Source organism: Ascaphus truei, chromosome 8 (genome assembly GCF_040206685.1).
Source record: "Ascaphus truei isolate aAscTru1 chromosome 8, aAscTru1.hap1, whole genome shotgun sequence".
In the NCBI taxonomy this organism is placed as follows: Eukaryota; Metazoa; Chordata; class Amphibia; order Anura; family Ascaphidae; genus Ascaphus; species Ascaphus truei.
In genome coordinates this window covers 84,094,973-84,115,494 of record NC_134490.1, presented here as the reverse complement: position 1 = coordinate 84,115,494, position 20,522 = coordinate 84,094,973, and the positions used below count along the sequence as shown (strand labels likewise).

At 41.6% G+C, this 20,522-nt stretch overlaps 1 protein-coding gene and 1 long non-coding RNA gene across 2 annotated transcripts in view; one reads left to right on the top strand and one right to left on the bottom strand.

The window, feature by feature from the left end:
• Window positions 1-20,522, top strand: part of FAS (Fas cell surface death receptor) — a 78,178-nt gene that overhangs the window by 5,090 nt on the left and 52,566 nt on the right. The gene's annotated exons all lie outside the window — the stretch shown is intronic.
• Window positions 10,004-12,158, bottom strand: LOC142502076 (uncharacterized). The gene is made up of 2 exons (XR_012803642.1): window positions 11,332-12,158; window positions 10,004-10,247 (listed from the first exon to the last, which is right to left on the bottom strand). It is a non-coding gene; the product is annotated as an uncharacterized LOC142502076 (long non-coding RNA).

Here is a 20,522-nt window from a genome sequence, read left to right as displayed (position 1 = left end):
AATCCTCAAGACCCCCCAACAGGTCAGTTTTTTCAGGATATCCCTGCTTCAGCACAGGTGGCTCCATCAGGGGCTAAGTCGAAGGCCTAAGAGATAATGGTGAAAAGCAGGGTTGCAGACCTGTGTGACGTGTGAATGTTTTCACAAGGGGTATTTTTTCGTTTTAAACGTTTATTTCTCAGATTTTTATGGGGTACAGAAAAGTAAAGGAAGCAAAAGGGAACGGGATAACATCATCGTAACTTGATGTTTGGATACACATAAGAGAGGGGCCATCAAGATATTACATTATTATATACCAACGGGTTGGCCCCAGCCAGTCCCATTCGTCTCCCCTACTGTAGTTGCATCCACATACAGTATACTTCTAACATCACTGGAGTATAATGAAGTAGAAAAAGTTTGGGGAAACTAAAGCTAACTAGACAAACAGGTTCCTTTGGTATTAGTCCTTTTATTTTTCCTGATTCATTGATTTTTGATATGGTTTAGTTTATAACTCTCAGACAACTTATGCATTACTCGCATACATTTTAATTATTATTTTTAGTATTTTCCAAATAGTTTAAATTTGTAAGTCTTGCAAGTCTTGTAGTGATGCTATATTTTCTGGAAAACCACTGAACCAGGGATTACAGATTTATTTTTCAAATGTGTACGTAGTATTATTCATAAATGCCGTCAATTTTTCCATTTCTAAATCATGTCGCACCTTCTCTTGAAAAACTTGATATGATTTTATATTAATTTGCTTCCATTGAAGTGCTATTGCGCATCTGGCTGCTGTCAACAGATGTGCGATAGATTTGTTTGTGACATACGACACATTGGGCAATGAATTCCCTAGGATCAACATTACAGGGTCCATTGGTATAGGAACCTCAAACACCCTGGTGACTCCAGTGACGTCATCTCTAAAAAAGAGTGATAAAGATCTCTGGAGTAAAGTTACGGTATCTTAAAAATGAATGATAAATACGCTATCTAAAAAATGCGGGATAAATATCGCTGGGCTTGTGATTACTGAGAGATCTTATCTTAAGCACAGAGCTTGTGGGGAACACACAGGAATTGGAAAGTTTGTGACATAACAATTTTATTGTGATTTTTCCATTGTTCTATTAAAAGGGCAGTTCAACCTATTATTATTATTATTATTATCATCATCATCATCATGTATTTATAACGTGCCAACATATTCCGTAGTGCAGTATAATAGGATTCAGGACAAAAAAAAAAAAAAAACTATCAAATATTAACATACATTGCAACAAACATGAAAAGATACCCGCTCTACCTAGGATAACCGATGGCCAATGTTACAGGCAGGTGCACTAGGGAAAGTAGTACAGTAGTGGCTAACAGTGTGATAAGAGGGAGCGACTAATGTACTGGCATTGAATAACCAGGGTCAAAAAACATCCAGTCGTAGCCGGGGGATAAGATGTCAGACTGCCTATTCAGGACATGAGTGTCTGACAATCGATAATGCTCGCAACACTGTGTGAGGCCTCCCACATGGTGTGTTCTCACCCTACATACATACTCCAGCCCCCAGTTTGCGCACCACTGATCTAATTAATACTCCCATTCCTAAATCATCGGACATCGCTGCACATTTGTCACATGTGGATATTTTACCTTACAGCTATTTATGCTGTTGCTCATTGAGCCCAATACCTTTTCGGCTATCAATTGACCTCATTGTTTGGTCCCCTTATTTTAATGCATACCTATTAAAGTTAAATTGATTTTTAATTTTACAATTATTCACACCATTGCATTGGGACGCCAATCCGGCCCACTGCACCTCTATGGTTGAGTCCGGGTGACTCCTGTAGATATTGCCTCATTGATCGGAGCCAGCTTGTATTTACTCAGGCGAGAATTGAATGGTCTATTTGTGAATACATCTCTTTATTCTCGCCTCGGCACGCTTTTGTTTTCTATCTTTGTGTTGTCCAAGTTAAAATAATCACTGTTTTGGTGCTTATTGTATAATGTGTATACTTAATTTGGGGAAAAATGCTCATCTACATATACTGTAGTTTTGCATTTGAGAACACATTCTCACCCCCCTCTTCACTGTCTCTGACTGCTGTAACTTCAATATTGAATACAGTGAAGCCCTCTTCACTTTTTTCTTGGTGATAAAATTTGCTTTTGGACACTTGAATGAATGAATCTGGTCTTAGTGCGAGTTGTTACCCTTGATCATCTTTACGATGCTCTTTGAGTGCACACATTACTTTCCATGAACTACTAGCTCCTTAACAGCTTCAGAACAGTAGTTGGCTTGTTTTAATTAATGCCTCTCTGGTTCTAGATGTCAGAACATAGAATGCTTCCGCCGGCCCCCGGAAGACATTTTTTTTGCGGGGAGAGTAGAATGTATTGCTATGAAACACTATATTTTGTGCTGAATATGTTTCATTGTGTACACTGAGCTTACAGACACAATGGAACTTTAAAGAGCTTATTGTCTCATTTTGGGGTCTACAGCAAAGGCATCTAAGTGACAAGTCAATGTGCATCTCGTATATAAAGTAGTCATATTTACTAAACGGTGCCAATCCATAAGCCACTTTATGGTCCATTCAATTCACTAGGCCATGAGGCCACCTGTGACTTGGCACCACTTAGTAAATAGGGCCCATAATGTTTGAAGGAAGCTGCTCTCCGCTCAAAGACAGTTCAACGATTTTTGCACTGAATTCTTCAGTCACTTTCTGCATCTTTATTCTAGACCAAAGTAATAACCACCAAAAAGTAAATTGTTGAAATGTTACAGCGTTACACAGTAGATTAGGTTGATCTCTATTGAGTTCAACTTTTGTTAATTTCTAATTGGTAGGGTTGCTCAGCCTACGGTATATCCATAGTTACCCTGTATTACATAATGTCTCTATGGGTGAAGATTGCATTTAGTAAGGAGATCAGTATCACTGTATGGACCAAGTTCCGGACAAATAAATAACACAGTCATGGAGAAAACACATTTTTTGATGGCCAAGTATTGGTTACGCTAAAACTCTATTTGATGCTATTGAATAACTTGGAAATTATGATTTTCTTGAAGTGCATCGAACATTATCCATAGTACTTTATATACAATGTAATTGCATTAGGCCACTGCTTCCTCGCTTGACGGTTATGTGTTCCCTTCCTGAAGGCCATGTAAGGCTTTACATCTCGAGGGTAACATACATGTACAATAACTCTGTGCCTTTTGTTCATTGTAACCACTTTTATATTTGGTCCGTGTGTAACTGATAGAAAGTATCCAGATATACAGATATAATTAAGGAATGAAATAGAGGCAAATACAAATAGATAAATGCATTTTATTTTTATTATTGGCGCTAAAACAACAGAGAAAGAGGATACTATGAGCCACCTGGAGGAGCTAAAAGCCAAAATTAATGTAGAAGGGGATCCCCGCTGACTAATTTAGAGGACATCTTTTTATCCTTTAATAGAAGCTTGATTAAGAACAGAGATGTGTGGTCTTTTAACACCTTAAATGCTGCAACATTGGGGATTTTTACATTACATTTTAGGTACTTTTTGAACTCGGTTAAATATATTTTTGTTCGAGTCAATGTGCCACTTTTTCCAGCAATAGCCCTTATCAATATCCCATGAAGCCACGTATCTGCATTAGTGAAGCCACGTATCTGCATTAGTGAAGCCACGTATCTGCATTAGTGAAGCCTCTCAGCTCACTCCAAAAGCAAACAGGCATCGAGAAGCAGATTCACAGCATGTTGAATAAGGTTTAGAAGGAAAACGAATGATCAGTAGTAGTTTGTGTTACCCTGAATTCCTTTACTTTAATTTAATGTACATATTCAAACACCTAATAAAAGTGAAACTGGTAAATTAAATGTGTGGGTTTTCCACTGAATGGAAACTGTTCTCCAACAAAGTCAAGTTGGTGCAAGTTTGTGGAGCTGTGGCTGAGAATATGTTGTTTGTAGTTTTTATCTAAAGCAGCAATTGTTGTATGAGATTTATTTTCTCTTTAGTAAGTGGAAAAAATGTTGCGGCGATTACAGAGCTATGATGATCAGCACTGAGGTATAAAGCAAGTATTATAAAATCACGGTCAATATTTTGTAAGCACAAAAATGGCTAAGGCCGCGGCCAGTGTGTAGAGACACGCTTGTGCTCGGCGTGTTTAAATACCTTCTACCAGATGGACGCACCCAAGGTGCTTTTGCTTGCGGGCATGTGCGCTTGGACCAGAGCTGTGCTTAGGGAGACAGTCAAATTTGTTCTTTCGGTGCTCAGGTAAGAGCCAATGAGAGTACACCAGTCACAACAACCAATCAGATGGAGCTGTGGATGTGACGTCACACCCCACTCCAGTCTGACAAGCCCCTTCCCACCTGTGGTACGCCCCACCCCCACGCGAGCACGCAGTGAGCAGGACACCCAATCGCTCCTGCTCAGGCAGACCGTGACGTCACGCCTAGTGAGCGTGCATCTCTACACACTGACCGCAACCTAAGGCAGCAATTTTCCCCCAAATAGTTTTTAAATATTACTCTGGGTTCTGGGGATTGCACAGCTCATGTATTTATTGTCTCTGAGTCTGAAGAAATCCATGTTTATCATGAACTTAATGTCTACTTTGGCTAATCATGGCGGCATAATTACTTTAAAAACAAAAAGACAATTTACCTATGCAGTCTTATCACCAAAAGAGATTAGACAAAGAATCTAAATTCTACCCGAAGCATTTGTTTATTAAGAATATATACGTATTTAAAAATACACATAGAATTTTTTGAAAGGCGCTAATCATTTGCATTGACGTTTAGCATGCCATTCCAATAACTTACACAGGCCCTCGTTGGATCTGCATCTATAAACAGATGTATTGTTCATCTCTAAACGGTGATGACGTCCACAATTTCCTGCCACGATTTGCAAGAACAATAAAGCAGCTTGTGAGAAAACGGTGTGTGCTTTGAGTGGTAAAAAAAAAGTGTTCCGTCCTTTGACTGAGCTGATTTTTAGAAAGTTCGACTTCGTACTGTACATTGTTATTTATTTAGCTTTCTATTTATTGTGTGACATTGTTTAATAAGTTTCACTTGAAGTTACATGTTTGTTTTTTTTTACCATGAATTTATACATGGAAAGACGGCTTATTTTAACTCGCAGTATTTTTGTAATATTATTTATTTATTTATAAAATATTTTACCAGGAAGTAATACTGTAAGGAATCAGGGAACACCTCTCTCAAAGAGGGTTCAACCCTTACCTTCTCCCGCATTGCAGCCCGCGATCCCCGCTGGTGTACGCCGCCGAGGAGGGCATCCTCTTCTTTTCCCTGCCCCCGCGCCCGTCACGACGCGCGCACACGCAGGGGGCTTCCTGGAATCTCGCAGAGTGAGGCTCTGTCCCTGCCCGGGCCGCGCACTCTCTCCCTGCGCAGTACACACGCCTGACGCGCGTGCACCGCTCCCAAGCCGTGCGGCAAGCTCATCTGCTGTTCTCTCTCCCACAGCTGACAGCCAATCCTGCCCCTGCAGAGGTCGCGCCTCCGTCCCACCTCGCAGCCCTATTCGTTCAGCCCTGGTATTTAGTTCCTGCTCCCACCCCACACCTTGCCGAGCAGAGTTCCTGGAAGCCTTGTGTTCCCACGTTCGTGTCTTGCCTTGTCCCTAGTGCTTTCACCTTGCTCTCGTATTCTCTCCTGTGTACTGCCCCGGCTTGACTTAGGACCTCTCTGAAAATCGACCCCAGCTTGCCTCCTGACCATCTGACTTCTCAAACCCTCGAACTCGATCTTTGTACACCAACCAACCACCCGGTTCCAACCCACGATCACGGCTCTCGGCACCGGCCACTCTCCTGGTTCCTCCCTACTATCCTCAGGAACACCCAGAAAAAAATACAAAACTCATCATAGTGTAGTATGAAAAATAAATGTCAATATGTGAAACTTGGCTCTTTAAATAACCTACTTACAGAATGTAAGATATATAAGAGCAGGTTTGTAATTGTGATGGATCTTTGGACACCTCAGGTTATGGGTTGCAGCAAGCAGCAGCATACATCAGATAGGGGTGGTGTCAGGCAAGATGGTGTTTTCACTCTGGCAGCAGCTTCCAATCAGTCATATGCAGTCATACAAAGATAAGGGAAACAATAGTGCTTTACCAAAATAACACAGAGTTTTATCGTGAAGACGAGCAGGAAATGTACTCACAATATAATAAATGAGCACATTCACATCATGGTATCTTTAGGAACCAGGGTATTGGATCGGCCGGTGGAGAAATCCCTCACTTCACTCCGCTTCCTTGTCCTCCACGAGGGTGCCCCCTCGTCCGGTGCCAGATGGATGGCGTCTGTCGTCACTTCCTGGCCTGGCGGTGACGACTTCCGGTGAGCGTAAGTAGAGCGGAGAGTAGGGGGAACGCCGGTCCAAGACTATGCCTCCGTGAATACAGCAGAAAGACAGTTCCCAAACGGTAGATACAGCTGGGCTCTGCTAACTGTCTGCAGATTTCTTTAGCTCAACGCGTTTCACTGCATGCCGCAGCTTCCTCAGGAGCAATGATAATGTCCCCTACTGGGTGCTATTTAAATAGCCCATTCAATTAGGGCAATTGGTAATGCAATCATATATAATTGACACAAGATGATTAACATCATTACACACAGAGTCTCCCAAGCTGGGTACATAATCTCTGTGATCCAAAAAACGACGCATAAAATACTTTAATACAATTTATTTAAAAAGAACATAGAACAGAATATATACTAAAATAAAAAATTAAATACTAAAATTAATGGGTAGTCGTTAGGTCGAGATGCTTAATGGAAGGTAGAGAGAGAGAAAGAGACATATGTTAGTTGATCATAAACACAAAATATGATTAACTTAAATAAAAACATATAAAAGTTATACAATGAGAAATCCAAACTGGAAATGTAAAAGACTGGCATGACTAAAAGTGACTTAAAAAGGAGGGGAGGGGGAGGGGGAAGTGTGTGACATAGGGGAAAATTTATTTTAAAAAATAAAATAAAAATAAAAATAAAATAAAATAATAACTAGAGGAAGGGTGCAATCTCAAAATCAACATTAAGACCATGTGGTGTCAGCGTGTTAAGTTTATGCACCCAAAACATCTCTCTTTTGCTTAAATCTAAATTTCTATCTCGTCCTCTCCAATGTTGTGCCACATGCTCTATTGCGGTAAATTTTAACCCTTTTGTATTGGAGTTGTGAAAAGAGGAAAAATGTTTGGAAACATTATGTGACTGCACACTACGCCTTATATTGCTTAAATGCTCCAAAATACGTATCTTAATAGCTCTTGATGTTTTTCCAACGTATTGGAGCCCGCATGGGCATTCCAGGAGGTAGATTATATAATTAGAGTTGCAGTTCATGTATTGTTTAATTCTGTAATCCTCATTTTTATTATTGCACCTAAATCCCTTTTTGTCTTGCTGTTTGTATTCACAGGCCTTGCAACAACCACAGCCGTGAAACCCTTCCAATTTTTGAAGCCATCCATTTCTATTTGTCTCTACTTTCTTAATATTACTGGGAGCTATTATACCTTTTAGATTTTTGGCCTTTTTAAAAATCACTCTCGGGCGATCTGGGATTTCTTCTTTTAAAATCGGATCATTTAATAAAACATGCCAGTGTTTCTGTATTATTTTCTTTATATTGTTTGACTCTTTATTAAAAGAAGTTAAAAATGCTGTGTCGAAATTTTTCTTATTATTTGAAGATGTTTCTCTATCTTTAGCTACTAATAGGTCAATTCTATTCAGACCATTTGCTTTTTCTAATGCCATGTCTAGGAGTTCTGTTTTGTATTGTTTTTCTACAAAACGTTCTTTCAGTATATTGCATTGATCATTGAATACTATATTGTCTGTGCAATTTCTCCGCATTCGTCTGAATTGGTTGTATGGGACATTGTCCATCCATATATCCTGGTGACAGCTTGTACGTAATATATAATTATTGCTGTCAACTTCCTTAAAGAAAGACCTAGTTTTGAGAATCTCATTCTCTATATAAATATTCAAATCCAAATAATTGAGGGAACTATTACTTGTCACAGAGGTGAATTGTAAGTTATACGTATTCACATTAATACTCGACAAGAAGGAGTCCAAACTCTCCTGGCCACCACGCCAAATTAAAAACACATCATCGATGTAGCGCCGCCATAGGACAAGGTCCGCCCCCAGAACGCCACCGGGCCAAATGTGCTGTTCCTCCCAGAATCCCATAAAGAGATTCGCGTAACTGGGAGCAAACCTCGTACCCATGGCGGTGCCACATCTCTGAATGTAAAAACTGTTCTCAAACCAAAAATAATTCTTGTCAAGTATGAAACAGATACCATCTATAATAAACTGAATCTGCTGTTCTTTCATATCTAGATCTTGTTTCAGAAAGAAATTAACAGCTTCACATCCTAAGGTTTTTTCAATCGATGTATATAGAGATGCAACGTCTACAGTTGCCATGATGTAATTATTATTCCAAGTAAAATTCTCTAATAAATTTAACACATCAGTCGTATCCTTCAGATATGATTTAAGAGATTTGACATGACTCTGTAAAAAAGTGTCAATATATGCAGATAGGTTTGATGTAAGTGAGTTTATTCCGGAGACGATTGGTCTCCCGGGAGGTTGTTTCATGCATTTGTGGACTTTAGGTAATATATAAATAATCGGTAGTTGGGGACATTCGTTAAATAGAAATTTATATTCATTCTCATTCAATATGCCTAATTCCTTGCCATGATCTAAGAGAATTCTCAGATCATCCGTAAAGGTTTTTGTGGGGTTGTTTGGTAGGATGTCATATGTCTTTTTGTCTCCTAAAAGGCGGTGGGCTTCTTTTAGGTAGTCATCTCTATTTTGGATGACTACCCCCCCTCCCTTGTAGGAGACAATTAGGCATATTGAATGAGAATGAATATAAATTTCTATTTAACGAATGTCCCCAACTACCGATCTTTTATATATTACCTAAAGTCCACAAATGCATGAAACAACCTCCCGGGAGACCAATCGTCTCCGGAATAAACTCACTTACATCAAACCTATCTGCATATATTGACACTTTTTTACAGAGTCATGTCAAATCTCTTAAATCATATCTGAAGGATACGACTGATGTGTTAAATTTATTAGAGAATTTTACTTGGAATAATAATTACATCATGGCAACTGTAGACGTTGCATCTCTATATACATCGATTGAAAAAACCTTAGGATGTGAAGCTGTTAATTTCTTTCTGAAACAAGATCTAGATATGAAAGAACAGCAGATTCAGTTTATTATAGATGGTATCTGTTTCATACTTGACAAGAATTATTTTTGGTTTGAGAACAGTTTTTACATTCAGAGATGTGGCACCGCCATGGGTACGAGGTTTGCTCCCAGTTACGCGAATCTCTTTATGGGATTCTGGGAGGAACAGCACATTTGGCCCGGTGGCGTTCTGGGGGCGGACCTTGTCCTATGGCGGCGCTACATCGATGATGTGTTTTTAATTTGGCGTGGTGGCCAGGAGAGTTTGGACTCCTTCTTGTCGAGTATTAATGTGAATACGTATAACTTACAATTCACCTCTGTGACAAGTAATAGTTCCCTCAATTATTTGGATTTGAATATTTATATAGAGAATGAGATTCTCAAAACTAGGTCTTTCTTTAAGGAAGTTGACAGCAATAATTATATATTACGTACAAGCTGTCACCAGGATATATAGATGGACAATGTCCCATACAACCAATTCAGACGAATGCGGAGAAATTGCACAGACAATATAGTATTCAATGATCAATGCAATATACTGAAAGAACGTTTTGTAGAAAAACAATACAAAACAGAACTCCTAGACATGGCATTAGAAAAAGCAAATGGTCTGAATAGAATTGACCTATTAGTAGCTAAAGATAGAGAAACATCTTCAAATAATAAGAAAAATTTCGACACAGCATTTTTAACTTCTTTTAATAAAGAGTCAAACAATATAAAGAAAATAATACAGAAACACTGGCATGTTTTATTAAATGATCCGATTTTAAAAGAAGAAATCCCAGATCGCCCGAGAGTGATTTTTAAAAAGGCCAAAAATCTAAAAGGTATAATAGCTCCCAGTAATATTAAGAAAGTAGAGACAAATAGAAATGGATGGCTTCAAAAATTGGAAGGGTTTCACGGCTGTGGTTGTTGCAAGGCCTGTGAATACAAACAGCAAGACAAAAAGGGATTTAGGTGCAATAATAAAAATGAGGATTACAGAATTAAACAATACATGAACTGCAACTCTAATTATATAATCTACCTCCTGGAATGCCCATGCGGGCTCCAATACGTTGGAAAAACATCAAGAGCTATTAAGATACGTATTTTGGAGCATTTAAGCAATATAAGGCGTAGTGTGCAGTCACATAATGTTTCCAAACATTTTTCCTCTTTTCACAACTCCAATACAAAAGGGTTAAAATTTACCGCAATAGAGCATGTGGCACAACATTGGAGAGGACGAGATAGAAATTTAGATTTAAGCAAAAGAGAGATGTTTTGGGTGCATAAACTTAACACGCTGACACCACATGGTCTTAATGTTGATTTTGAGATTGCACCCTTCCTCTAGTTATTATTTTATTTTATTTTTATTTTTATTTTATTTTTTAAAATAAATTTTCCCCTATGTCACACACTTCCCCCTCCCCCTCCCCTCCTTTTTAAGTCACTTTTAGTCATGCCAGTCTTTTACATTTCCAGTTTGGATTTCTCATTGTATAACTTTTATATGTTTTTATTTAAGTTAATCATATTTTGTGTTTATGATCAACTAACATATGTCTCTTTCTCTCTCTCTACCTTCCATTAAGCATCTCGACCTAACGACTACCCATTAATTTTAGTATTTAATTTTTTATTTTAGTATATATTCTGTTCTATGTTCTTTTTAAATAAATTGTATTAAAGTATTTTATGCGTCGTTTTTTGGATCACAGAGATTATGTACCCAGCTTGGGAGACTCTGTGTGTAATGATGTTAATCATCTTGTGTCAATTATATATGATTGCATTACCAATTGCCCTAATTGAATGGGCTATTTAAATAGCACCCAGTAGGGGACATTATCATTGCTCCTGAGGAAGCTGCGGCATGCAGTGAAACGCGTTGAGCTAAAGAAATCTGCAGACAGTTAGCAGAGCCCAGCTGTATCTACCGTTTGGGAACTGTCTTTCTGCTGTATTCACGGAGGCATAGTCTTGGACCGGCGTTCCCCCTACTCTCCGCTCTACTTACGCTCACCGGAAGTCGTCACCGCCAGGCCAGGAAGTGACGACAGACGCCATCCATCTGGCACCGGACGAGGGGGCACCCTCGTGGAGGACAAGGAAGCGGAGTGAAGTGAGGGATTTCTCCACCGGCCGATCCAATACCCTGGTTCCTAAAGATACCATGATGTGAATGTGCTCATTTATTATATTGTGAGTACATTTCCTGCTCGTCTTCACGATAAAACTCTGTGTTATTTTGGTAAAGCACTATTGTTTCCCTTATCTTTGTATGACTGCATATGACTGATTGGAAGCTGCTGCCAGAGTGAAAACACCATCTTGCCTGACACCACCCCTATCTGATGTATGCTGCTGCTTGCTGCAACCCATAACCTGAGGTGTCCAAAGATCCATCACAATTACAAACCTGCTCTTATATATCTTACATTCTGTAAGTAGGTTATTTAAAGAGCCAAGTTTCACATATTGACATTTATTTTTCATACTACACTATGATGAGTTTTGTATTTTTTTCTGGGTGTTCCTGATGATGCTGCTCCCTTCCTGCCCTGGATCCTAAACTGTTGTAAGGGAATCAGTGCATATTCCCTGGAAGGTTGAGAGAATTCGTCAGTTTCACAAACTTTTAATTTTATTTTTTTGAGCACTTTTATAGTTGTTAAGCGCCTTTCCAAGTCACTGGGTTTCACATCCTCCCTACTATCCGCCAAGTATCTGGACTAACGCTATCTATTCCGTTCATACCCGGGTACGCTGACGATCCACCTTCCATGCGTGCCTCCGCAACTGTGGGTGCGGGTTTTATCCTTCCCACCTCAGTTCCGGGGTCCCTCCTTGTTCGTGGTGAGCGCAAGCGTTACAAATACATTGAGAGTTACCGCTCGTTTTCAAGTATGTCCTGGGCACAGAGTTAAGAAGACACATAATGGTTACATTAAGATGGTTACAAATTAAGATGGTTACAAATAAAGTTACATAAGTGAACAGGGAATACATTATATACAAGACATTGCATGCACAGTTAAAAATATATATATATATTATAGGCGTATGTAACAGACCAGATTAAAATGTGAGACAGCTTTAGTTTTGAAAGAACGTAAACTGGTGGTGGATGTGAGAGTCTCCGGTAGGTTGTTCCAGTTTTGTGGTGCACTTTAAGAGATTTTACCTTTGAGACTACAGTAGTTTTCAATGTAGTTGTAGCCTTGCTGTGTATGTGGCAAGATTTAGATATAAAATATATTGGCTGATAGCAATAGATACAGTAACATAACATTAAGTGTTTTCAAGGGCAGACACTTTAAAGGCGCAACTAAAAGGTACAATTCCTATTAATTTGCAAATAGCAACATTTAGAAAAGAACCTAATGTTACAGATGCAGCGGCTGTTGGAACACTTCACGCAGTGTATACCTCAGAATACCCACGTCATGTCGCGGGATTTCTTCCAACCGTTCCGCCTTAAGACGCGAGTGCAGAAAATGGCATTTTAGTGTTCTGGTTTTCAAACACCTGAAAGTGACACAGTAGCACAGTACTGTGCACATTACAATTCATTCATTTCATTGCATATAATTGCACACAATCCATGAAATTCAAACAAAGCAACTGCGATAAACACATGTGCCTGGGGCGATTGGCCGCGTTCATGCCGCGTGGAGTACAGCAGCGCCCACGAAAACGGCTCTGTGATTTGTTTGAATAACAGCCACTGCATTTGTAATTGCTTTCCTTCAAATGCAATTACACTTAAATAGGGTGAAAATACGTCACTTTTTTTCTTTGTCCCGTTATCCCAAAATGTTAGCAAATGCCCCCCTTTTTAAAAAAAAAATGTCCTAGGCGTGTATGCGTGATGGGCAATCGCGGGCTGCGCATGCGCAAAATTTGTCCCGGGAAAAATATACTATACTCACCCTACAGTATACTTAAAGTTAACATTTGCCTGTTTTTTATGTGTGTAAATTAGACACAAAACGGTGAGTAAAAAACAAACAAATTGACACTGTATAACAGTGTACAGCAAATAAACACTACCCCTTGTGGGTACATTTGCATGTCTCAGGCAGCACTGGAACCCTGTCTTTCCACCATTATTTCTTACCATACAATGTCTCCCCTGCAGCCAGATTCTGCGTGTAACCCCCCTCCTAAGGCCATGTCCCCACTGGCTACTGCAGCGCCCGCTGTTGGGGACGCTGCAGGGACAATAGCCGCTGCACAATGGGACCGGGCCCACTGCGAGGGGGGGGGGGGGCGCTGCGCTCTGCCGACAGTGACTCCTACTCGCAAGAGAATTGTGATCAGGAGTCGCGACGGAGCGCTAAGCCACGCCCCCCAGCGGTTCAGCCAATGAGGGCGAACCCGCGGGGTCACTTCACGACTGCTCACCCATCACGCCCCCCCACCCCCTGTCTTTTGGTCTGCAGCTCCCTGCAGACCAGGGGAATTGGCTGCATTCACCGCCAGCCTTGCTGACGCGCATGCAGCGCAGGTACTGTGGCCGCAGCCTAAGGTGTTACTTGCAGGCTACTGTATGCTGGGCCACACAGTGTTTGGGATCATGACTTAAATTTACTGTATTTAAACCAGTCATACAAACATGATAGAGCTCTACTTGTGTAGTTACCTTTTCTGATAGATGTCGCCTTAAATTATTAAAATAATAAAGTTAGGACACTGCCTGGTCATCTCATAATACCGTCACACCCGCCCTGTAGGTGTTACTTTCCCCCCCACTGCTACTTGTTTGTTCAGTGCGCGTCTTGCCCCACCCTGGCAAAGGTAGAGATACCCCCCCACCCAAAGACTATAGCAGTCAAGTGGGAGATACCATTCAGCCTGAAGTATTTGCAAATCATTCATCACTCATCAGTGCAAATAGACTAGTGTAAAATTCAGCTGTGTTATCTATTACTATATGGCTTTGTTTTTGTCCAGAAATACTGTTCACCTTTTTAATTCATAATTATTGCCGAAACGCAGGTGTACATTTAGATTATTCTAAACAGTGGGATTTTATTAAGAATGGGAAGCTGGATGACTAGGCTGAATGCAAACGATGCAGATAATATTTTGCATAGCATTTTTGAAGGTCCGTCATTAACTCATTATGACGCCACACTTTCATTCTGGATTACGGTGTCCCGTGTTATAAAAACTTAACTGTGGCAACTCTATGTATCAAAGGAATGTTGGAGCAAAACTGGAGCATTTTTGTTCTGCATCAATGTATGAAAGTACTATGCGCCAATGTTGTCCGATCTGCTCCTGATTGTGATACACACATTACAGTGAGATGTATCAAGATCTGCATCTGTGCACTATACAGTACTTTATGCCTTTCTATTGAACCAATAATTCTGCTAGATCTGAAATATGAGACAGATAAAGTGAAACCTCGCTCACCTCTCAAAATACTGTATGGATAGGTGTGTGCTACCTGGAATATGTGGAGAATATCCGACATGTTTTTACTAGGTTGTACATAGAATAAAGAAATCCCTTCATGGTGCACTTCACCAAAACAAATGGCGAGATATTAATAGATAATACAACTTATAATTTTAATAGGGATGGTTCAAATAAATACAGCAATGAGATACATTACATACATAGAACAGTGCTCCGAAACTACAGTGAAGTTAAAAAGATGTTCATCCCCAGAATAGCCTCCCTGTTAGGGAAATGAAAAGGGTAATTAGTGCTCAGTTAGCAATAAAACCCTTGTGCCAGATACTCCTGTGTAAACCTGATGCTACAGCTAAAGCCGGCGCCAGCTGTAGTCTACCCAGAAATGTTCATCCCCACGGGTCTTTTTTGCCTGTCAGCCTGTCCTCCGGCGGCAGTCTTCATTTGCCAACAACAAAAGACAGAGGTGCCCAATGCTGCATCCAATTGACAAAACATATATGGTAATAAGTATAAAGTTTAAATACTTCAATAATAATAATAATAATGACTTGGTTATTTAGTTAAACCCTTTGGCCAAAGCGTCATACGCCTGCATACCAACGTCAAGGTATAACCAAATCAATGCAGGTTCTACACTACACTGTGAACCTTTCCTTTTACCTCTATATGTGGCAAAGTGAAAAGACCTCCCAAGTTAAAAAGGTGAGGAGGAGTGAGCTCTGGATGGTGGGGGGGGGGGGGGGGTAGGGGGGTGCCACCTACCTCCATACAACTGTTGCCAGTCAGAAATTGATTAACACACACATTCCCAGCTACCTCAAACTCCTACACCCACCACATCATGAATATATATTTATGTCAAAAAGAGTGCTACTGAGCGTGGCAAATGTATACAACAAAAGACAGGGGTGCCCAATGCTACATCCAATTGACAAAACATAAATGGTAATAAGTATAAAGTTTAAATACTTCAATAATAATAATAATTACTTGGTTATTTAGTTAAACCCTTTGGCCAAAGTGTCATAAGCCTGCATACCAACGTCATTTGCCAACACGCAGCAGTTGGGGTCAGCCATAGTATATCCGGTACTGATCCGGTTTTAGCTGCAGCATTAGGTTTACCTAGGATTATCCTGTGTGCATTACCACTCGGCAATCCCTTTAAACTCCCCCCCCCCCCCTCTCCCGATCAGACACTCACCTGGCCTTTACCAACTCATCTCCGTGTGGACTTTATTCGTTCACATGGCAGCTACACAAGGGGCCTTTTCACCAACACTCCGCATAGCACCATTCTGCTGCTGTGACTCTAGGCAGATCAGTGTGCCTACCCTCAAGGAGGGACACTGTAGCTATTAATCCTTCCAGCATACATGATTAGCAGCTCACCTTACAGCTGCTATCCTCTGTAGAATCTGGCACACGTTTTGTTTTGTGTGTGCTAACCAGCATATATAAACAGGCACTAATTAGCCTATCCATTTCCCTAACAAGGAGACTGTTTACCTGCCCTACTGATCCTATAGCCAGGGGTGAGCAAACTTTCTATGCCCCCCTTTTCATCCATGAAATTTCTCGGGCCCACACTGCCTGATGTAATCAATCACATGAAAAAAATCCTTTATTAAACGGTACACAATGTAAATACAAATACAGCTCAGCCCTGTTATAGTGCTGCGGTCCTCGGGGGCCACCCGATCCGACCACGCTATAACCGGGGTCACGCAAATTTAAAAAAAATAAAAATATACCCGCCGCGCACCCGATTGGGGGGAGGAGGGGGGAAGAGGTGAGTGAGGCGCCGGCAGCTACCGTACTTCCCCCAGCATTCCCCTTGCACTTCCCCCAGCAGCCTCACTTCTACCAGCACCGATTTCCCCCCCCGAACACCGACCAGAAGACCCGCACCCCAGCCCCGCACCGACCCCCTCCCCCACCCCAGCCAGCAGCCCCGCACCCCAGACCGGCACCGATCCCCCCCAGCCCCGCACCAATCACCCCCCCCCAGCCCCGATCCCCGCAGGCAGCCCCACGGTGCCCCATCAGCTGACACCGGAGGTAGGGGGGTAGGGGGCTGCGAGTGTGCTGTAAGTGTGCTGTGTGCAGTGAGTGTGTGCTGTGTGCAGTGAGTGTGTGCTGTGTAGTGAGTGTGTGCTGTGTGCAGTGAGTGTGTGCTGTGTGCAGTGAGTGTGTGCTGTGTGCAGTGAGTGTGTGCGCAAAAAACACATACACTCAATCACAACCAAAACAGGCACAACACACACGCTCAATCACACCACACACACAGACAGACACAACACAAAATCATAAGTCACAGATATCACCTGGGGGGGGGGGGGAAGTACTACTGTAAGCCTGCTCCTCCTGTCCCCCATGCTGCTGAAAACTGGGACGGGTAACACAGGAGGAGGAGGGGATGTCTGTGTGCAGGGAAGGAAAGCCCCGCCCCCTCTGACACAGACACAGAGCAGCAGCCTCAGCACAGAGATTCTGGCCGCCCGTGCACAGCTCTGCCCGCCCCCAGGTTACCCCGCACGCAGCCCGCGCCCCCCCTAAATTATCTTGCGCCCCCCAGTTTGCGCACCGCTGTCCTATACCAAGGACAAAGTGTAATAGAGTTGCCTAATTACTGCTCTACAAACAAATATATACACTTGCTATACCAAATAATACATATGTATTTATACTCTGATACAGATCAGTATATTTTTCACTGAATCTATATATACACGAGACCTTCAGTTACTCCTTTTTCATACTGAGCAGTAGAAATAGGCTGAGCAACTGTGCTCTGATTGAAGCCATTTTCACTTCTATTAGTTATGCGGAACATTTGGTTATTGTAATCAACACATTAATCAATAATTTGTCAGATTCTGGGGATGCACATCTTTTTAACTTCACTGTTGTTTAGGAGCACTGTTATATGTATGTCATTTATCCCTCTGCTGTATTTAATTTAACCATGTCTATTAAAATGATAAGTTTTATTAGCTATTAATATCTCGCCATGTGTTTGGTGGTATGCATCATCAAATGATTTCTTTATTCTATGTACACGTTAGTAAAACATTTTTTTATGATAAATCTGAAATAACACAAGTCTAAAATCCTGCACCAGATGTAAGATACACTTTCTTCCATATCACGCAACTGTGTCCCGAAAAATCGAGCAGTTTATTAAAACACACTTTTCTGTGCATTCATATATAAATCCCATTTATTACATTTTATCTCATCCCTTTATATACAAAAAATATAAAAATATATATATATTGTGACAAACGGCTTACTCCGGGGCTCCGTCGTTTGTCCGGGACTGTTTAGAACACGGTCTTTTAGGGTAGGTTAAATGATGAGGCGTCACGTACTGTTCCTTTAAACAGGCTATGCCTGGTTTATTCAGTCCCAGGCACTGAGACTGCCACAGTGCATACAACAGAAAACAGATCAAAACAAAAGCTGCTCACCTGAGCGATAACTTAACTTAGATATCCCTGACTCAGGGTTGGAAGTGGCTTTTCCACTTCCAACATCAAAACACGGTACTTTTGCAGTCTTACACAAATGAACAGAAAGATTGAACCTGTTTGGGGAAGAGGCTTCTCCCCTCTGTAGTTCAGCAGCCTTCCAGCCTCCTGGCTCTTGTGGGGAGACCAGAGCAAACAGGAAATCAGTCTTTCATACCTGATTCCTAATTAGCATGACAGGTGACAGAAATCAGGCAGCAGACAAACTCTGGTCTGGATCTCTCATCCCTCAGTTCCAGCGCTTGCCAAACTGTGGGATGGAGTGTATGTATTATAAGGCTGCACTCCCAGGCCAAACAGGATAGAAACTGTCTAGTATCCTGGGAGCCCTATATACGGAATTTATTACCATCCCCTGGTTTCTGTCACATATCCTCCCCCCCAGCTCAGACCTCGAGGGATGAGCGACCATGGATATTAGGGAGTGCATCCTTGACAACCCGTCAGCATTGCCATGTTTGTGCCCTGACCTGTGTTCCACAGAAAATTTAAAGGGTTGTAGGCTTAGGAACCACCTGGTCACTCTAGCATTCTTTTCCCTGTTTTGACACATCCAGGTAAGGGGTGCATGATCTGTGACCAACCGGAATTTTCTCCCCAACAGGTAGTATTTGAGCGTCTCTACAGCCCACTTTATTGCGAGACACTCTTTCTCTACTATGGAGTAATTTTTCTCCTGGGGATTTAGTTTCCTACTTAAATAAAGGATGGGGTGCTCCTCACCTTGAGACTCCTGGGAGAGTACCGCCCCCAGCCCTACCTCAGATGCGTCGGTTTGGACTACGAACTCTTTCGAGAAGTCGGGTGTGACCAACACTGGTTGGGCACAGAGAGCTTCTTTCAGGCTTCTAAAGGCCTGTTCGGTTTCGGGGGACCACTTTACCATTAGCGGTCCTCTTGCTTTTGTGAGGTCAGTTAGTGGGGTTGCCTTAGTTGCAAAATTGGGAATAAACCTTCTATAGTACCCAATTAACCCCAAAAAGGTCCTTACTTGTTTTTTTGTAACTGGCCTTGGCCAATTTTGTATCGCCTCCACTTTGAGTGTTTGGGGTTTGAGTAAACCTCTGCCAATAGAATATCCCAGATACTTGGCCTCCTCCAGACCAATAGTGCATTTAGCGGGGTTAGCAGTTAGTCCAGCAGACCGGACTGCGTCAAGCACAGCTTGGACCTTTGGAAGGTGGGATTGCCAATCTTCACTATGGATTACCACATCATCCAGGTAGGCGGCAGCATACCGAGCATGTGGTTTTAAAATTTTATCCATCATTCTTTGGAATGTGGCGGGAGCTCCATGTAAGCCAAAAGGCAACACCTTATACTGAAAGAGGCCGTATGGGGTTGAGAAGGCTGTCTTTTCTTTTGCCCTTTCTGTGAGGGGAACCTGCCAGTACCCTTTTGTTAGGTCTAGGGTTGTGAGATATCGGGCTTTGCCCAGTCTCTCTACAAGTTCATCTACCCTGGGCATAGGATAAGTATCAAATTTTGACACCGCGTTTAGTTTCCGGTAGTCATTACAAAACCTTGTTGTACCATCTGGCTTTGGGACTAAGACTATAGGGCTGTTCCACCCACTTTGGGATTCCTCAATTACACCTAGTTTTAGCATTTTTTTAACCTCTAAACTTATAGTCTTTCTTTTGGCCTCTGGGATTCGGTACGGTTTAAGGTTAACTCGGACCCCCGGTTCAGAGACTAGGTCATGTTCAATTACGCTAGTTCTACCTGGCCGTATAGAGAAGATTTCTTTGTTTCTTTTCACTAAATTCTGAACCTCTCGTTTCTGATGAACAGACAGGGTTTCAGCTATGCTAACCTCTGGGTCAGTTTCTTGATTCTCTGACGGACCTGGGGGTACTAGGGTTAACAAGACTTCTCTATCTTTCCAGGGCTTGAGTAGGTTTATATGGTAAATTTGCTCAGGTTTCCTCCTACCTGGCTGTCTTACCTTATAATTTACTTCTCCCACTCTTTCCAAGACCTCATATGGCCCATGCCATTTAGCAAGGAATTTACTCTCCACGGTGGGAACCAGAACTAGTACCCTATCACCTGGAGAAAAAATTCTGACCCTAGCACCCTTATTATATGTATTCCTCTGTGCTTCTTGAGCTTTCTCCATGTGTTCCCTCACTATGGGTAGGACTGCAGCAATGCGGTCCTGCATCTGGGCAACATGCTCTATTACACTTCTGTAAGGGGTAACCTCGTGTTCCCAAGTCTCTTTGGCTATATCCAGTAAGCC